Genomic DNA, 18,058 nt, shown 5'->3' with positions numbered 1-18,058 from the left:
ATGCCACCATGGAGGCCAAGAATCAAATGATTCCTTGTGACATCAAGTGGCCTAAAAGGGCATGGGATGCATTGTGACACCACAGAGGTTAAGAGAAGCAAGGAACCATTGTGACCCAAGGGAGGCTAACAATCTAATGATCCCTTGTGACACCAATGGGCCTAAAAGGGGCAGGGATGTATTGTGAAGGCATGGGGACCAATAGAAGCAAGGATCTTTTATGCCACCATTGAGGCCAAGAATCACATAATTCATTGTGACATCATGTGGCCTAAAAGGGCATGGGATGCATTGTGACAGCACAGGGGTTAAGAGAAGCAAGGATCCATTGTGACCCAATGGAGGCTAACAATCTAATGATCCCTTTTGACACCAATGGGCCTAAAAGAGGCAGGGATTTATTGTGAATGCATGGGGCCCAATTAAAACCTGGTACAATTACGCCACCATGGAGGCCAAGAATCAAATGATTCATTGTGACATCAAGTGGCCTAAAAGGGCATGGGATGCATTGTGACACCACAGGGGTTAAGAGAAGCAAGGAACCATTGTGACCCAATGCAGGCTAACAATCTAATGATCCCTTTTGACCCCAGGAGGCGCAAGAGGACCACAGATGAACTCTGACAGCATGGGGACCTATAGAAGCAAGGAACCATTATGACACCATGAAGGCCAAGAATCAAATGGTTCATTGTAAGACCAAGTGGCCTAAAAGGGCTTGGAATGCATTGTGACACCACAGAAGTTAAGAGAAGCAAGGAACCATTGTGACCCAATGCAGGCTAACAATCTAATGATCCCTTGTGGCACCAGGGGGTATAAAAAGGGCCAGGGATGGATTGTTACAGCACGGGGACCAATAGAAGCAAGGATCTATTATGCCACCGTGGAGGCCAAGACTCAAATGATTCATTGTGACATCAAGTGGCCTAAAAGGGCATGGGATGCATTGTGACACCACAGGGGTTAAGAGAAGCAAGGATGCATTGTGACCCAATGGAGGCTAACAATCTAATGATCCCTTTTGACACCAATGGGCCTAAAAGGGCCAGGGATGTATTGTGAAAGCATGGGGCCCAAGTAAAACCTGGTACAATTACGCCACCATGGAGGCCAAGAATCAAATGATTCATTGTGACATCAAGTGGCCTAAAAGGGCATTGGATGCATTGTGACAGCACAGGGGTTAAGAGAAGCAAGGATCCATTGTGACCCAATGGAGGCTAATAATCCCAGGATCCCATTTGACACCAGGGGGCGTAAAAGGGTCAGGGATGAATTGTGACAGCATGGGGCCCAATAGAAACAAGGAACCATTATGACACCATGGAGGCCAAGAATCAAATGATTCATTGTGACATCAAGTGGCCTAAAAGGGCATGGGATGCATTGTGACAGCACAGAGGTTAAGAGAAGCAAGGAACCATTGTGACCCAATGCAGGCTAACAATCTAATGATCCCTTGTGACACCAATGGGACTAAAAGGGGCAGCGATGAATTGTGAAAGCATGGGGCCCAAGTAAAACCTGGTAGAATTATGCCACCATGGAGGCCAAAAATCAAATGATTCATTGTGACATCATGTGGCCTAAAAGGGCATGGGATGCATTGTGACACCACAGAGGTTAAGAGAAGCAAGGAACCATTGTGACCCAATGCAGGCTAACAATCTAATGATCCTTTGTGGCACCAGGGGGTATAAAAAGGGCCAGGGATGGATTGTTACAGCACGGGGACCAATAGAACCAAGGATCTATTATGCCACCATGAAGGCCAAGAATCAAATAATTCATTGTGACATCATGTGGCCTAAAAGGGCATGGGATGCATTGTGACAGCACAGGGGTTAAGAGAAGCAAGGAACCATTGTGACCCAATGCAGGCTAACAATCTAATGATCCCTTGTGACACCAATGGGCCTAAAAGGGGCAGGGATGTATTGTGAAAGCATGGGGCCCAATAGAAACAAGGAACCATTATGACACCATGGAGGCCAAGAATCAAATGATTCATTGTGACATCAAGTGGCCTAAAAGGGCATGGGATGCATTGTGACACCACAGAGGTTAAGAGAAGCAAGGAACCATTGTGACCCAATGCAGGCTAACAATCTAATGATCCCTTTTGACACCAATGGGCCTAAAAGGGGCAGGGATATATTGTGAAAGCATGGGGCCCAATTAAAACCTGGTACAATTACGCCACCATGGAGGCCAAGAATCAAATGATTCATTGTGACATCAAGTGGCCTAAAAGGGCATGGGATGCATTGTGACAGCACAGGGGTTAAGAGAAGCAAGGAACCATTGTGACCCAATGCAGGCTAACAATCTGTGAATCCCTTTTGACACCAGGGGGCGCAAAAGGACCACGGATGGACTCTGACAGCATGGGGACCTATAGAAGCAAGGAACCATTATGACACCATGAAGGCCAAGAATCAAATGGTTCATTGTAAGACCAAGTGGCCTAAAAGGGCTTGGAATGCATTGTGACACCACAGAGGTTAAGAGAAGCAAGGAACCATTGTGACCCAATGCAGGCTAACAATCGAATGATCCCTTGTGGCACCAGGGGGTATAAAAAGGGCCAGGGATGGATTGTTACAGCACGGGGACCAATAGAAGCAAGGATCTATTATGCCGCCATGGAGGCCAAGAATCAAATAATTCATTGTGACGTCATGTGGCCTAAAAGGGCATGGGATGCATTGTGACAGCACAGGGGTTTAGAGATGTAAGGATCCATTGTGACCCAATGGAGGCTAACAATCTAATGATCCCTTTTGACACCAAGGCGCCTAAAAGGGGCAGGGATGTATTGTGAAGGCATGGGGCCCAATAGAAACAAGGAACCATTATGCCACCATGGAGGCCATGAATCAAATAATTCATTGTGACATCAAGTGGCCTAAAAGGGCATGGGATGCATTGTGACACCACAGAGTTTAAGAGAAGCAAGGAACCATTGTGACCCAATGCAGGCTAACAATCTAATGATCCCTTGTGACACCAATGGGCCTAAAAGTGCCAGGGATGAATTGTGAAAGCATGGGGCCCAAGTAAAACCTGGTACAATTACACCACCATGGAGGCCAAGAATCAAATGATTCATTGTGACATCAAGTGGCCTAAAAGGGCATGGGATGCATTGTGACACCACAGGGGTTAAGAGAAGCAAGGAACCATTGTGACCCAATGCAGGCTAACAATCTAAGAATCACTTTTGACACCAGGGGGCGCAAAAGGACCACGGATGAACACTGAGAGCATGGGGCCTATAGAAGCAAGGAACCATTATGACACCATGAAGGCCAAGAATCAAATGGTTCATTGTAAGACCAAGTGGCCTAAAAGGGCTTGGAATGCATTGTGACACCACAGAGGTTAAGAGAAGCAAGGAACCATTGTGACCCAATGCAGGCTAACAATCTAATGATCCCTTGTGGCACCAGGGGGTATAAAAAGGGCCAGGGATGGATTGTTACAGCACGGGGACCAATAGAAGGAAGGATGTATTATGCCACCGTGGAGGCCAAGAATCAAATGATTCATTGTGACATCAAGTGGCCTAAAAGGGCATGGGATGCATTGTGACACCACAGGGGTTAAGAGAAGCAAGGATCCATTGTGACCCAATGGAGGCTAATAATCCCAGGATCCCATTTGACACCAGGGGGCGTAAAAGGGCCAGGGATGAATTGTGACAGCATGGGGCCCAATAGAAACAAGGAACCATTATGACACCATGGAGGCCAAGAATCAAATGATTCATTGTGACATCAAGTGGCCTAAAAGGGCATGGGATGCATTGTGACACCACAGAGGTTAAGAGAAGCAAGGAACCATTGTGACCCAGTGCAGGCTAACAATCTAATGATCCCTTGTGACACCAATGGGCCTAAAAGGGCCAGGGATGAATTGTTACAGCACGGGGACCAATAGAAGCAAGGATCTATTATGCCGCCATGGAGGCCAAGAATCAAATAATTCATTGTGACATCATGTGGCCTAAAAGGGCATGGGATGCATTGTGACAGCACAGGGGTTAAGAGAAGCAAGGATCCATTGTGACCCAATGCAGGCTAACAATCTAATGATCCCTTTTGACACCAATGGGCCTAAAAGGGGCAGGGATGTATTGTGAAAGCATGGGGCCCAATTAAAACCTGGTACAATTATGTCACCATGGAGGCCAAGAATCAAATGATTCATTGTGACATCAAGTGGCCTAAAAGGGCATGGGATGCATTGTGACACCACAGGGGTTAAGAGAAGCAAGGATCCATTGTGACCCAATGCAGGCTAACAATCTAATGATCCCTTGTGACACCAATGGGCCTAAAAGGGCCAGGGATGAATTGTTACAGCACGGGGACCAATAGAAGCACGGATCTATTATGCCGCCATGGAGGCCAAGAATCAAATGATTCATTGTGACATCAAGTGGCCTAAAAGGGCATGGGATGCATTGTGACACCACAGGGGTTAAGAGAAGCAAGGATCCATTGTGACCCAATGCAGGCTAACAATCGAATGATCCCTTGTGGCACCAGGGGTATAAAAAGGGCCAGGGATGTATTGTTACAGCACGGGGACCAATAGAAGCAAGGATCTATTATGCCGCCATGGAGGCCAAGAATCAAATAATTCATTGTGACATCAAGTGGCCTAAAAGGGCATGGGATGCATTGTGACACCTCAGAGGTTAAGAGAAGCAAGGAACTATTGTGACCCAATGCAGGCTAACAATCTAATGATCCCTTGTGACACCAATGGGCCTAAAAGGGCCAGGGATGAATTGTTACAGCACGGGGACCAATAGAAGCAAGGATCTATTATGCCGCCATGGAGGCCAAGAATCAAATGATTCATTGTGACGTCATGTGGCCTAAAAGGGCATGGGATGCATTGTGACACCACAGGGGTTAAGAGAAGCAAGGATCCATTGTGACCCAATGCAGGCTAACAATCTAATGATCCCTTGTGACACCAATGGGCCTAAAAGGGGCAGGGATGTATTGTGAAAGATTGGGGCCCAATTAAAACCTGCTACAATTATGCCACCATGGAGGCCAAGAATCAAATGATTCATTGTGACATCAAGTGGCCTAAAAGGGCATGGGATGCATTGTGACACCACAGGGGTTAAGAGAAGCAAGGATCCATTGTGACCCAATGCAGGCTAACAATCTAATGATCCCTTTTGACACCAGGGGGCGCAAAAGGACCACGGATGGACTCTGACAGCATGGGGACCTATAGAAGCAAGGAACCATTATGACACCATGGAGGCCAAGAATCAAATGATTCATTGTGACATCAAGTGGCCTAAAAGGGCATGGGATGCATTGTGACACCACAGGGGTTAAGAGAAGCAAGGATCCATTGTGACCCAAAGGAGGCTAACAATCTAAGGAGCTCTTGTGACACCAATGCGCCTAAAAGGGGCAGGGATGAATTGTTACAGCACGGGGACCAATAAAAGCAAGGATCTATTATGCCGCTATGGAGGCCAAGAATCAAATAATTCATTGTGACATCATGTGGCCTAAAAGGGCATGGGATGCATTGTGACACCACAGGGGTTAAGAGAAGCAAGGATCCATTGTGACCCAATGCAGGCTAACAATCTAAGAAACCCTTTTGACACCAGGGGGCGCAAAAGGACCACGGATGATCTCTGACAGCATGGGGACCTATAGAAGCAAGGAACCATTATGACACCATGAAGGCCAAGAATCAAATGGTTAATTGTAAGACCAAGTGGCCTAAAAGGGCTTGGAATGCATTGTGACACCACAGAGGTTAAGAGAAGCAAGGAACCATTGTGACCCAATGCAGGCTAACAATCTAATGATCCCTTGTGGCACCAGGAAGTATAAAAAGGGCCAGGGATGGATTGTTACAGCACGGGGACCAATAGAAGCAAGGATCTATTATGCCGCCATGGAGGCCAAGAATCAAATAATTCATTGTGACATCATGTGGCCTAAAAGGGCATGGGATGCATTGTGACAGCACAAGGGTTAAGAGAAGTAAGGATCCATTGTGACCCAATGCAGGCTAACAATGTAATGATCCCTTTTGACACCAATGCGCCTAAAAGGGGCAGGGATGTATTGTGAAAGCATGGGTCCCAATTAAAACCTGGTACAATTATGCCACCATGGAGGCCAAGAATCAAATGATTCATTGTGACATCAAGTGGCCTAAAAGGGCATGGGATGCATTGTGACACCACAGAGGTTAAGAGAAGCAAGGAACCATTGTGACCCAATGCAGGCTAACAATCTAATGATCCCTTGTGATACCAATGGGCCTAAAAAGGGCAGGGATTAATTGTGAAAGCATGGGGCCCAAGTAAAACCTGGTACAATTACACCACCATGGAGGCCAAGAATCAAATGATTCATTGTGACATCAAGTGGCCCAAAAGGGCATGGGATGCATTGTGACACCACAGGGGTTAAGAGAAGCAAGGAACCATTGTGACCCAATGCAGGCTAACAATCTAAGTATCCCTTTTGACACCAGGAGGCGCAAGAGGACCACAGATGAACTCTGACAGCATGGGGACCTATAGAAGCAAGGAACCATTATGACACCATGAAGGCCAAGAATCAAATGGTTAATTGTAAGACCAAGTGGCCTAAAAGGGCTTGGAATGCATTGTGACACCACAGAGGTTAAGAGAAGCAAGGAACCATTGTGACCCAATGCAGGCTAACAATCTAATGATCCCTTGTGGCACCAGGAAGTATAAAAAGGGCCAGGGATGGATTGTTACAGCACGGGGACCAATAGAAGCAAGGATCTATTATGCCGCCATGGAGGCCAAGAATCAAATAATTCATTGTGACGTCATGTGGCCTAAAAGGGCATGGGATGCATTGTGACAGCACAAGGGTTAAGAGAAGTAAGGATCCATTGTGACCCAATGCAGGCTAACAATGTAATGATCCCTTTTGACACCAATGCGCCTAAAAGGGGCAGGGATGTATTGTGAAAGCATGGGTCCCAATTAAAACCTGGTACAATTACGCCACCATGGAGGCCAAGAATCAAATGATTCATTGTGACATCAAGTGGCCTAAAAGGGCATGGGATGCATTGTGACACCACAGAGGTTAAGAGAAGCAAGGAACCATTGTGACCCAATGCAGGCTAACAATCTAATGATCCCTTGTGACACCAATGGGCCTAAAAAGGGCTGGGATTAATTGTGAAAGCATGGGGCCCAAGTAAAACCTGGTACAATTACACCACCATGGAGGCCAAGAATCAAATGATTCATTGTGACATCAAGTGGCCCAAAAGGGCATGGGATGCATTGTGACACCACAGGGGTTAAGAGAAGCAAGGAACCATTGTGACCCAATGCAGGCTAACAATCTAAGTATCCCTTTTGACACCAGGAGGCGCAAGAGGACCACAGATGAACTCTGACAGCATGGGGACCTATAGAAGCAAGGAACCATTATGACACCATGAAGGCCAAGAATCAAATGGTTAATTGTAAGACCAAGTGGCCTAAAAGGGCTTGGAATGCATTGTGACACCACAGAGGTTAAGAGAAGCAAGGAACCATTGTGACCCAATGCAGGCTAACAATCTAATGATCCCTTGTGGCACCAGGGGGTATAAAAAGGGCCAGGGATGGATTGTTACAGCACGGGGACCAATAGAAGCAAGGATCTATTATGCCACCGTGGAGGCCAAGACTCAAATGATTCATTGTGACATCAAGTGGCCTAAAAGGGCATGGGATGCATTGTGACACCACAGGGGTTAAGAGAAGCAAGGATCCATTGTGACCCAATGGAGGCTAATAATCCCAGGATCCAATTTGACACCAGGGGGCGTAAAAGGGCCAGGGATGAATTGTGACAGCACGGGGACAAATAGAAACAAGGAACCATTATGACACCATGGAGGCCAAGAATCAAATGATTCATTGTGACATCAAGTGGCCTAAAAGGGCATGGGATGCATTGTGACACCACAGAGGTTAAGAGAAGCAAGGAACCATTGTGACCCAATGCAGGCTAACAATCTAATGATCCCTTGTGACACCAATGGGCCTAAAAGGGCCAGGGATGAATTGTTACAGCACGGGGACCAATAGAAGCAAGGATCTTTTATGCCACCATTGAGGCCAAGAATCACATAATTCATTGTGACATCATGTGGCCTAAAAGGGCATGGGATGCATTGTGACAGCACAGGGGTTAAGAGAAGCAAGGATCCATTGTGACCCAATGGAGGCTAACAATCTAATGATCCCTTGTGACACCAATGGGCCTAAAAGAGGCAGGGATTTATTGTGAATGCATGGGGCCCAATTAAAACCTGGTACAATTACGCCACCATGGAGGCCAAGAATCAAATGATTCATTGCGACATCAAGTGGCCTAAAAGGGCATGGGATGCATTGTGACACCACAGGGGTTAAGAGAAGCAAGGAACCATTGCGACCCAATGCAGGCTAACAATCTAAGTATCCCTTTTGACCCCAGGAGGCGCAAGAGGACCACAGATGAACTCTGACAGCATGGGGACCTATAGAAGCAAGGAACCATTATGACACCATGAAGGCCAAGAATCAAATGGTTCATTGTAAGACCAAGTGGCCTAAAAGGGCTTGGAATGCATTGTGACACCACAGAGGTTAAGAGAAGCAAGGAACCATTGTGACCCAATGCAGGCTAACAATCTAATGATCCCTTGTGGCACCAGGGGGTATAAAAAGGGCCAGGGATGGATTGTTACAGCACGGGGACCAATAGAAGCAAGGATCTATTATGCCACCGTGGAGGCCAAGACTCAAATGATTCATTGTGACATCAAGTGGCCTAAAAGGGCATGGGATGCATTGTGACACCACAGGGGTTAAGAGCAGCAAGGATGCATTGTGACCCAATGGAGGCTAATAATCCCAGGATCCCATTTGACACCAGGGGGCGTAAAAGGGCCAGGGATGAATTGTGACAGCACGGGGACAAATAGAAACAAGGAACCATTATGACACCATGGAGGCCAAGAATCAAATGATTCATTGTGACATCAAGTGGCCTAAAAGGGCATGGGATGCATTGTGACAGCACAGAGGTTAAGAGAAGCAAGGAACCATTGTGACCCAATGCAGGCTAACAATCTAATGATCCCTTGTTTACACCAATGGGCCTAAAAGGGCCAGGGATGAATTGTTACAGCACGGGGACCAATAGAAGCAAGGATCTATTATGCCGCCATGGAGGCCAAGAATCAAATAATTCATTGTGACGTCATGCAGCCTAAAAGGGCATGGGATGCATTGTGACAGCACAGGGGTTAAGAGAAGCAAGGATCCATTGTGACCCAATGCAGGCTAACAATCTAATGATCCCTTGTGACACCAATGGGCCTAAAAGGGGCAGGGATGAATTGTGAAAGCATGGGGCCCAAGTAAAACCTGGTACAATTATGCCACCATGGAGGCCAAGAATCAAATGATTCATTGTGACATCAAGTGGCCTAAAAGGTCATGGGATGCATTGTGACACCACAGGGGTTAAGAGAAGCAAGGAACCATTGTGACCCAATGCAGGCTAACAATCTAAGAATCCCTTTTGACACCCGGGTGCGCAAAAGGACCACGGATGAACTCTGACAGCATGGGGACCTAAAGAAGCAAGGAACCATTATGACACCATGAAGGCCATGAATCAAATGGTTCATTGTAAGACCAAGTGGCCTAAAAGGGCTTCGAATGCATTGTGACACCACAGAGGTTAAGAGAAGCAAGGAACCATTGTGACCCAATGCAGGCTAACAATCTAATGATCCCTTGTTTACACCAATGGGCCTAAAAGGGCCAGGGATGAATTGTTACAGCACGGGGACCAATAGAAGCAAGGATCTATTATGCCACCATGGAGGCCAAGAATCAAATAATTCATTGTGACATCATGCAGCCTAAAAGCGCATGGGATGCATTGTGACACCACAGGGGTTAAGAGAAGCAAGGAACCATTGTGACCCAATGCAGGCTAACAATCTAATGATCCCTTTTGGCACCAGGGGGTATAAAAAGGGCCAGGGATAGATTGTTAAAGCACGGGGACCAATAGAAGCAAGGATGTATTATGCCACGGTGGAGGCCAAGAATCAAATGATTCATTGTGACATCAAGTGGCCTAAAAGGGCATGGGATGCATTGTGACACCACAGGGGTTAAGAGAAGCAAGGATCCATTGTGACCCAATGGAGGCTAATAATCTAATGATCCCTTGAGACATCAATGGGCCTAAAAGGGGCAGGGATATATTGTGAAAGCATGGGTCCCAATTAAAACCTGGTACAATTACACCACCATGGAGGCCAAGAATCAAATGATTCATTGTGACATCAAGTGGCCTAAAAGGGCATGGGATGCATTGTGACACCACAGGGGTTAAGAGAAGCAAGGATCCATTGTGACCCAATGCAGGCTAACAATCTAAGAATCCCTTTTGACACCAGGGGGCGCAAAAGGACAACGGATGAACTCTGACAGCATGGGGACCTATAGAAGCAAGGAACCATTATGACACCATGAAGGCCAAGAATCAAATGGTTCATTGTAAGACCAAGTGGCCTAAAAGGGCTTGGAATACATTGTGACACCACAGAGGTTAAGAGAAGCAAGGATCCATTGTGACCCAATGGAGGCTAACAATCTAATGATCCCTTGTGACACCAATGGGCCTAAAAGGGGCAGGGATGTATTGTGAAAGCATGGGGCCCAATTAAAACCTGGTACAATTACGCCACCATGGAGGCCAAGAATCAAATGATTCATTGTGACATCAAGTGGCCTAAAAGGGCATGGGATGCATTGTGACACCACAGGGGTTAAGAGAAGCAAGGAACCATTGTGACCCAATGGAGGTTAATAATCCCAGGATCCCTTGTGACACCAATGGGCCTAAAAGGGCCAGGGATGTATTGTGAAAGCATGGGGCCCAAGTAAAACCTGGTACAATTACGCCACCATGGAGGCCAAGAATCAAATGATTCATTGTGACATCAAGTGGCCTAAAAGGGCATGGGATGCATTGTGACACCACAGGGGTTAAGAGAAGCAAGGATCCATTGTGACCCAATGGAGGCTAATAATCCCAGGATCCCATTTGACACCAGGGGGCGTAAAAGGGCCAGGGATGAATTGTGACAGCATGGGGCCCAATAGAAACAAGGAACCATTATGACACCATGGAGGCCAAGAATCAAATGATTCATTGTGACATCAAGTGGCCTAAAAGGGCATGGGATGCATTGTGACAGCACAGAGGTTAAGAGAAGCAAGGAACCATTGTGACCCAATGCAGGCTAACAATCTAATGATCCCTTGTGACACCAATGGGACTAAAAGGGGCAGCGATGAATTGTGAAAGCATGGGGCCCAAGTAAAACCTGGTAGAATTATGCCACCATGGAGGCCAAAAATCAAATGATTCATTGTGACATCATGTGGCCTAAAAGGGCATGGGATGCATTGTGACACCACAGAGGTTAAGAGAAGCAAGGAACCCTTGTGACCCAATGCAGGCTAACAATCTAATGATCCTTTGTGGCACCAGGGGGTATAAAAAGGGCCAGGGATGGATTGTTACAGCACGGGGACCAATAGAAGCAAGGATGTATTATGCCACCGTGGAGGCCAAGAATCAAATGATTCATTGTGACATCAAGTGGCCTAAAAGGGCATGGGATGCATTGTGACACTACAGAGGTTAAGAGAAGCAAGGAACCATTGTGACCCAATGCAGGCTAACAATCTAATGATCCCTTGTGACACCAATGGGCCTAAAAGGGCCAGGGATGAATTGTTACAGCACGGGGACCAATAGAAGCAAGGATCTATTATGCCACAATGGAGGCCAAGAATCAAATAATTCATTGTGACATCATGTGGCCTAAAAGGGCATGGGATGCATTGTGACAGCACAGGGGTTAAGAGAAGCAAGGAACCATTGTGACCCAATGCAGGCTAACAATCTAAGAATCCCTTTTGACACCAGGGGGCGCAAAAGGACAACGGATGAACTCTGACAGCATGGGGACCTATAGAAGCAAGGAACCATTATGACACCATGAAGGCCAAGAATCAAATGGTTCATTGTGACATCAAGTGGCCTAAAAGGGCATGGGATGCATTGTGACACTACAGAGGTTAAGAGAAACAAGGAACCATTGTGACCCAATGCAGGCTAACAATCTAATGATCCCTTGTGACACCAATGGGCCTAAAAGGGGCAGGGATGAATTGTGAAAGCATGGGGCCCAATAGAAACAAGGAACCATTATGACACCATGGAGGCCAAGAATCAAATGATTCATTGTGACATCAAGTGGCCTAAAAGGGCATGGGATGCATTGTGACACCACAGAGGTTAAGAGAAGCAAGGAACCATTGTGACCCAATGCAGGCTAACAATCTAATGATCCCTTTTGACACCAATGGGCCTAAAAGGGGCAGGGATATATTGTGAAAGCATGGGGCCCAATTAAAACCTGGTACAATTACGCCACCATGGAGGCCAAGAATCAAATGATTCATTGTGACATCAAGTGGCCTAAAAGGGCATGGGATGCATTGTGACAGCACAGGGGTTAAGAGAAGCAAGGAACCATTGTGACCCAATGCAGGCTAACAATCTGTGAATCCCTTTTGACACCGGGGGGCGCAAAAGGACCACGGATGGACTCTGACAGCATGGGGACCTATAGAAGCAAGGAACCATTATGACACCATGAAGGCCAAGAATCAAATGGTTCATTGTAAGACCAAGTGGCCTAAAAGGGCTTGGAATGCATTGTGACACCACAGAGGTTAAGAGAAGCAAGGAACCATTGTGACCCAATGCAGGATTACAATCGAATGATCCCTTGTGGCACCAGGGGGTATAAAAAGGGCCAGGGATGGATTGTTACAGCACGGGGACCAATAGAAGCAAGGATCTATTATGCCGCCATGGAGGCCAAGAATCAAATAATTCATTGTGACGTCATGTGGCCTAAAAGGGCATGGGATGCATTGTGACAGCACAGGGGTTAAGAGAAGTAAGGATCCATTGTGACCCAATGGAGGCTAACAATCTAATGATCCCTTTTGACACCAAGGCGCCTAAAAGGGGCAGGGATGTATTGTGAAGGCATGGGGCCCAATAGAAACAAGGAACCATTATGACACCATGGAGGCCAAGAATCAAATGATTCATTGTGACATCAAGTGGCCTAAAAGGGCATGGGATGCATTGTGACACCACAGAGGTTAAGAGAAGCAAGGAACCATTGTGACCCAATGCAGGCTAACAATCTAATGATCCCTTGTGACACCAATGGGCCTAAAAGGGGCAGGGATGAATTGTGAAAGCATGGGGCCCAAGTAAAACCTGGTACAATTACACCACCATGGAGGCCAAGAATCAAATGATTCATTGTGACATCAAGTGGCGTAAAAGGACATGGGATGCATTGTGACACCACAGGGGTTAAGAGAAGCAAGGAACCATTGTGACCCAATGCAGGCTAACAATCTAAGAATCCCTTTTGACACCAGGGGGCGCAAAAGGACCACGGATGAACACTGAGAGCATGGGGCCTATAGAAGCAAGGAACCATTATGACACCATGAAGGCCAAGAATCAAATGGTTCATTGTAAGACCAAGTGGCCTAAAAGGGCTTGGAATGCATTGTGACACCACAGAGGTTAAGAGAAGCAAGGAACCATTATGACCCAATGCAGGCTAATAATCCCAGGATCCAATTTGACACCAGGGGGCGTAAAAGGGCCAGGGATGAATTGTGACAGCACGGGGACAAATAGAAACAAGGAACCATTATGACACCATGGAGGCCAAGAATCAAATGATTCATTGTGACATCAAGTGGCCTAAAAGGGCATGGGATGCATTGTGACACCACAGAGGTTAAGAGAAGCAAGGAACCATTGTGACCCAATGCAGGCTAACAATCTAATGATCCCTTGTGACACCAATGGGCCTAAAAGGGCCAGGGATGAATTGTTACAGCACGGGGACCAATAGAAGCAAGGATCTTTTATGCCACCATTGAGGCCAAGAATCACATAATTCATTGTGACATCATGTGGCCTAAAAGGGCATGGGATGCATTGTGACAGCACAGGGGTTAAGAGAAGCAAGGATCCATTGTGACCCAATGGAGGCTAACAATCTAATGATCCCTTGTGACACCAATGGGCCTAAAAGAGGCAGGGATTTATTGTGAATGCATGGGGCCCAATTAAAACCTGGTACAATTACGCCACCATGGAGGCCAAGAATCAAATGATTCATTGCGACATCAAGTGGCCTAAAAGGGCATGGGATGCATTGTGACACCACAGGGGTTAAGAGAAGCAAGGAACCATTGCGACCCAATGCAGGCTAACAATCTAAGTATCCCTTTTGACCCCAGGAGGCGCAAGAGGACCACAGATGAACTCTGACAGCATGGGGACCTATAGAAGCAAGGAACCATTATGACACCATGAAGGCCAAGAATCAAATGGTTCATTGTAAGACCAAGTGGCCTAAAAGGGCTTGGAATGCATTGTGACACCACAGAGGTTAAGAGAAGCAAGGAACCATTGTGACCCAATGCAGGCTAACAATCTAATGATCCCTTGTGGCACCAGGGGGTATAAAAAGGGCCAGGGATGGATTGTTACAGCACGGGGACCAATAGAAGCAAGGATCTATTATGCCACCGTGGAGGCCAAGACTCAAATGATTCATTGTGACATCAAGTGGCCTAAAAGGGCATGGGATGCATTGTGACACCACAGGGGTTAAGAGCAGCAAGGATGCATTGTGACCCAATGGAGGCTAATAATCCCAGGATCCCATTTGACACCAGGGGGCGTAAAAGGGCCAGGGATGAATTGTGACAGCACGGGGACAAATAGAAACAAGGAACCATTATGACACCATGGAGGCCAAGAATCAAATGATTCATTGTGACATCAAGTGGCCTAAAAGGGCATGGGATGCATTGTGACAGCACAGAGGTTAAGAGAAGCAAGGAACCATTGTGACCCAATGCAGGCTAACAATCTAATGATCCCTTGTTTACACCAATGGGCCTAAAAGGGCCAGGGATGAATTGTTACAGCACGGGGACCAATAGAAGCAAGGATCTATTATGCCGCCATGGAGGCCAAGAATCAAATAATTCATTGTGACGTCATGCAGCCTAAAAGGGCATGGGATGCATTGTGACAGCACAGGGGTTAAGAGAAGCAAGGATCCATTGTGACCCAATGCAGGCTAACAATCTAATGATCCCTTGTGACACCAATGGGCCTAAAAGGGGCAGGGATGAATTGTGAAAGCATGGGGCCCAAGTAAAACCTGGTACAATTATGCCACCATGGAGGCCAAGAATCAAATGATTCATTGTGACATCAAGTGGCCTAAAAGGTCATGGGATGCATTGTGACACCACAGGGGTTAAGAGAAGCAAGGAACCATTGTGACCCAATGCAGGCTAACAATCTAAGAATCCCTTTTGACACCCGGGTGCGCAAAAGGACCACGGATGAACTCTGACAGCATGGGGACCTAAAGAAGCAAGGAACCATTATGACACCATGAAGGCCATGAATCAAATGGTTCATTGTAAGACCAAGTGGCCTAAAAGGGCTTCGAATGCATTGTGACACCACAGAGGTTAAGAGAAGCAAGGAACCATTGTGACCCAATGCAGGCTAACAATCTAATGATCCCTTGTTTACACCAATGGGCCTAAAAGGGCCAGGGATGAATTGTTACAGCACGGGGACCAATAGAAGCAAGGATCTATTATGCCACCATGGAGGCCAAGAATCAAATAATTCATTGTGACATCATGCAGCCTAAAAGCGCATGGGATGCATTGTGACACCACAGGGGTTAAGAGAAGCAAGGAACCATTGTGACCCAATGCAGGCTAACAATCTAATGATCCCTTTTGGCACCAGGGGGTATAAAAAGGGCCAGGGATAGATTGTTAAAGCACGGGGACCAATAGAAGCAAGGATGTATTATGCCACGGTGGAGGCCAAGAATCAAATGATTCATTGTGACATCAAGTGGCCTAAAAGGGCATGGGATGCATTGTGACACCACAGGGGTTAAGAGAAGCAAGGATCCATTGTGACCCAATGGAGGCTAATAATCTAATGATCCCTTGAGACATCAATGGGCCTAAAAGGGGCAGGGATATATTGTGAAAGCATGGGTCCCAATTAAAACCTGGTACAATTACACCACCATGGAGGCCAAGAATCAAATGATTCATTGTGACATCAAGTGGCCTAAAAGGGCATGGGATGCATTGTGACACCACAGGGGTTAAGAGAAGCAAGGATCCATTGTGACCCAATGCAGGCTAACAATCTAAGAATCCCTTTTGACACCAGGGGGCGCAAAAGGACAACGGATGAACTCTGACAGCATGGGAACCTATAGAAGCAAGGAACCATTATGACACCATGAAGGCCAAGAATCAAATGGTTCATTGTAAGACCAAGTGGCCTAAAAGGGCTTGGAATACATTGTGACACCACAGAGGTTAAGAGAAGCAAGGATCCATTGTGACCCAATGGAGGCTAACAATCTAATGATCCCTTGTGACACCAATGGGCCTAAAAGGGGCAGGGATGTATTGTGAAAGCATGGGGCCCAATTAAAACCTGGTACAATTACGCCACCATGGAGGCCAAGAATCAAATGATTCATTGTGACATCAAGTGGCCTAAAAGGGCATGGGATGCATTGTGACACCACAGGGGTTAAGAGAAGCAAGGAACCATTGTGACCCAATGGAGGTTAATAATCCCAGGATCCCTTGTGACACCAATGGGCCTAAAAGGGCCAGGGATGTATTGTGAAAGCATGGGGCCCAAGTAAAACCTGGTACAATTACGCCACCATGGAGGCCAAGAATCAAATGATTCATTGTGACATCAAGTGGCCTAAAAGGGCATGGGATGCATTGTGACACCACAGGGGTTAAGAGAAGCAAGGATCCATTGTGACCCAATGGAGGCTAATAATCCCAGGATCCCATTTGACACCAGGGGGCGTAAAAGGGCCAGGGATGAATTGTGACAGCATGGGGCCCAATAGAAACAAGGAACCATTATGACACCATGGAGGCCAAGAATCAAATGATTCATTGTGACATCAAGTGGCCTAAAAGGGCATGGGATGCATTGTGACAGCACAGAGGTTAAGAGAAGCAAGGAACCATTGTGACCCAATGCAGGCTAACAATCTAATGATCCCTTGTGACACCAATGGGACTAAAAGGGGCAGCGATGAATTGTGAAAGCATGGGGCCCAAGTAAAACCTGGTAGAATTATGACACAATGGAGGCCAAGAATCAAATGATTCATTGTGACATCAAGTGGCCTAAAAGGGCATGGGATGCATTGTGACACCACAGAGGTTAAGAGAAGCAAGGAACCCTTGTGACCCAATGCAGGCTAACAATCTAATGATCCTTTGTGGCACCAGGGGGTATAAAAAGGGCCAGGGATGGATTGTTACAGCACGGGGACCAATAGAAGCAAGGATGTATTATGCCACCGTGGAGGCCAAGAATCAAATGATTCATTGTGACATCAAGTGGCCTAAAAGGGCATGGGATGCATTGTGACACTACAGAGGTTAAGAGAAACAAGGAACCATTGTGACCCAATGCAGGCTAACAATCTAATGATCCCTTGTGACACCAATGGGCCTAAAAGGGCCAGGGATGAATTGTTACAGCACGGGGACCAATAGAAGCAAGGATCTATTATGCCACCATGGAGGCCAAGAATCAAATAATTCATTGTGACATCATGTGGCCTAAAAGGGCATGGGATGCATTGTGACAGCACAGGGGTTAAGAGAAGCAAGGAACCATTGTGACCCAATGCAGGCTAACAATCTAAGAATCCCTTGTGACACCAATGGGCCTAAAAGGGGCAGGGATGTATTGTGAAAGATTGGGGCCCAATTAAAACCTGCTAAAATTAT

Source organism: Cinclus cinclus, chromosome 7 (genome assembly GCF_963662255.1).
Source record: "Cinclus cinclus chromosome 7, bCinCin1.1, whole genome shotgun sequence".
Taxonomy (NCBI): domain Eukaryota; kingdom Metazoa; phylum Chordata; class Aves; order Passeriformes; family Cinclidae; genus Cinclus; species Cinclus cinclus.
Note: the sequence above shows the minus strand (reverse complement) of the source record.